The sequence below is a fragment of the Cryptomeria japonica genome, unplaced genomic scaffold (assembly GCF_030272615.1).
Source record: "Cryptomeria japonica unplaced genomic scaffold, Sugi_1.0 HiC_scaffold_809, whole genome shotgun sequence".
Lineage (NCBI taxonomy): Eukaryota > Viridiplantae > Streptophyta > Pinopsida > Cupressales > Cupressaceae > Cryptomeria > Cryptomeria japonica.
The window spans coordinates 1-2,882 of NW_026729557.1; the positions used below are offsets into that span (position 1 = coordinate 1).

The 2,882-nt window shown below is 61.8% G+C and overlaps 1 non-coding gene across 1 annotated transcript; it reads right to left on the reverse strand.

Annotated features, from left to right (window-relative positions):
• Positions 1-255: 255 nt before the first annotated feature.
• Positions 256-374, reverse strand: LOC131872834 (5S ribosomal RNA). Its single transcript, XR_009370913.1, has one exon. It is a non-coding gene; the product is annotated as a 5S ribosomal RNA (ribosomal RNA).
• Positions 375-2,882: the final 2,508 nt, after the last annotated feature.

Here is a 2,882-nt window from a genome sequence, read left to right on the forward strand (position 1 = left end):
CGCGCACTGGCCGAGGTGCACACCGATTTCACCTGGGTGCGCGCGCAGCACCTCGGGCGCACCGGGGTGCGCGCACAACGCCCGGGTTGCACCGTGGCCTGTGTGCTCGGGGCGCCTCGGGTGCGCGCTCGGTGTCGCCCCCGCGCGCGCGGTAGTGCGGGCAGCGCACCCCGGCCCGGCCCGGCCCCGACGAGAACGCAAACGGGCAAAAGGTTTATTCAAATAGCATTGCGACGCCCGGCGAAAAACTAAAAAAGGGTGCAACACCGGGACTTCCCGGGAGGTCACCCATCCCAGTACTACTCCGGCCCAAGCGCGCTTAACTGCGGAGTTCTGATGGGATCCGGTGCACTAACGCTGGTATGATCGCACCCGTTATGAGCTTGTCGCAGTGTGTACTTAGCAAACCGCGACCCACGTGCGAATCCACCCCGGCCACCCACCCCCGTCGAGGTGCACACCCTCCCTCGCGAAGTGCGCCCCGTTCGCCAAGTGTGAGCCCTGCCCGGGTGCGCGCACCTTGCTAGGGCGTCGGGTGTGCACCCGGCCCGGCCTACGTGCGTGCACCTGGACGGGGCGTCGTGTGCGTGCAGTGTCCCGTCTGCAACGCGGTGCCCACACACCACCTCGGGCGCAACGACCTGCGCTCACATGTGGGCCGAGTGCACCTTGGTGCATGTTCGGGGCGCCTCGGGTGCACGCTCGATCTTGCCCCGGTGCACCAAGGCGCTCGGTTTGCCCCGGGTGCGCACTTGGTGCAAGGTGGGCACCCAAAATAGGGATCAAGCACCAAAACACAAGTTTCGGGATGCAAAATGGGACCCAAGGACCACAAATGCGTTCCAAGACCCATGATGGGTCCACGAGAACAAAAATGTGTTCCGAGACTTAATAAACAAATATTGGGTTTTAGGAGAAGAAACATGCTCTGATGCCCAAAACGAGAATCGACCCCGAAAAGGCCACAGGCCAAAAGTGGGATGCGAGACAAAAAAAAATGGGACCCGAGGACCAAAATTGGGTTCCCAGGTCGAAGACAGGGCAACCGGACAAGAAACGACCTCTAAGGCTCGAAATGAGTCCCGACGACTAAAACTTGACAAGAAGCACCCATCAGGCACCCAACTCGACACCCATGGGATGCCGACCCACCCGGGCTTCCACCTAGCACACCTTGGCACCCACCCACCCTCGCACCCAACCTCGCACCCAACTTAGCACCTTTGAACCCACATTGGCACTCACCCTGACCCTGGCACCTTGGAACCCACATTGGCACTCACCTTGACCCTGGCACCCACCTTTGCACTCACCTTGGGACCCACCCTGGCTCCCACCTCGGCACCCACCCAGACACCCACCTTGGTTCCTTGGCACCCACCTTGGATCCTTGGCACCCACCCCGACACCCACCTTGGCACGCAACTTGGCTACTTGCCACCCACCTTGGCTCCTTGACGCCCACCCCGACAACCACCCCGTGACCTACCCTGGCTAGGGTTGGTGCACACCCACCCTGGTGCCCACCTTGGCACCCACCCCATGACCCACCTTGGCACGCACCTTAGTACCCACCCCGTTACCCACCCTAGGACCCACCCCGTGACCCACCTTGGCCAGGGTGGGTGCCTTGGTGCGCACAACTTGCCTGGGCTGCACACCAGGGCGGGCTCAAGATGGCACCCGCGTTCCGTTTTTTTCACTATCTTTCAAAACGGAAATTTTAAAATCTCGTTTTTTTTTTTTTTTTGCCTTTTCTGGAAATTAGTGAAGGCAGCGCATCAAAGGTGCGCAATGCTGGTGCGAACCCGGGAGCGCTCCGATGTGTGCTCCAAGGTGCGGCGTGCACGAAGTCCGAGCCCGGCTTGCCCCGGGTGCGCACCTCGCGTGCACCTTCGCCGGGGTGAGCACCTTGGCTGGGTTGCGCGCCCTGGTGCGCACCAAGGAGCGCTCTGAAGTGTGCTCCAAGGTGCGGCGTGCACGAAGTCGGAGCTCGGTTTGCCCCGGGTGTGCACCTCGGGTGCGCACCTCGCGTGCACCTTCGCTGCGGTGGGCACCTTGGCTGGGTTGCGCGCCTTGGTGGGCACCATGCAGTGCACGAAGTCGGAGCCCGGTTTGCCCCGGGCGCGCACCTCCGCCAGGGTGGGCACCTTGGTGCGCACAACTTGCCTGGGCTGCGCACCAGGAAGGGCTCAAGATGGCACCCGCGTTCCGTTTTTTTCACTATCTTTCAGAACGGAAATTTTAAAATATCGTTTTTTTTTGCCTTTTCTGGAAATTAGTGAAGGCAGCGCATCAAAGGTGCGCAACGCTGGTGCGAACCTGGGAGCGCTCCGATGTGTGCTCCAAGGTGCGGCGTGCACGAAGTCGGAGCCCGGTTTGCCCCGGGTGCGCCCTGGTGGGCACCATGGTGCGCACCAAGGAGCGCTCCGAAGTGTGCTCCAAGGTGCGGCCTGCACGAAGTCGGAGCCCGGTTTGCCCCGGGCGTGCACCGCGGGTGGGCACCTTGGTGCGCATGCCTTGCCTGGGCTGCGCACCAGGGCGGGCTCAAGATGGCACCCGCGTTCCGTTTTTTTCACTATCTTTCAAAACGGAAATTTTAAAATCTCATTTTTTTTTGCCTTTTCTGGAAATTAGTGAAGGCAGCGCATCAAAGGTGCGCACCTCGCTGCCCACCACGGTGCGCAACGCCGGTGGGCACCCGGGAGTGCTTCGAAGTGTGCTCCAAGGTGCTGCGTGCACGTTGTCGGAGCCCGGTTTGCCCCGGGTGCGCACCTCGCGTGCACCTTCGTCGGGGTGGGCACCTTGGCTGGGTTTGCCCCGGCTGCGCTCCGAAGCGGGGTTATTGGAGCGCCGCCTCTTTTTTTGTCGGAGCGTTTGGT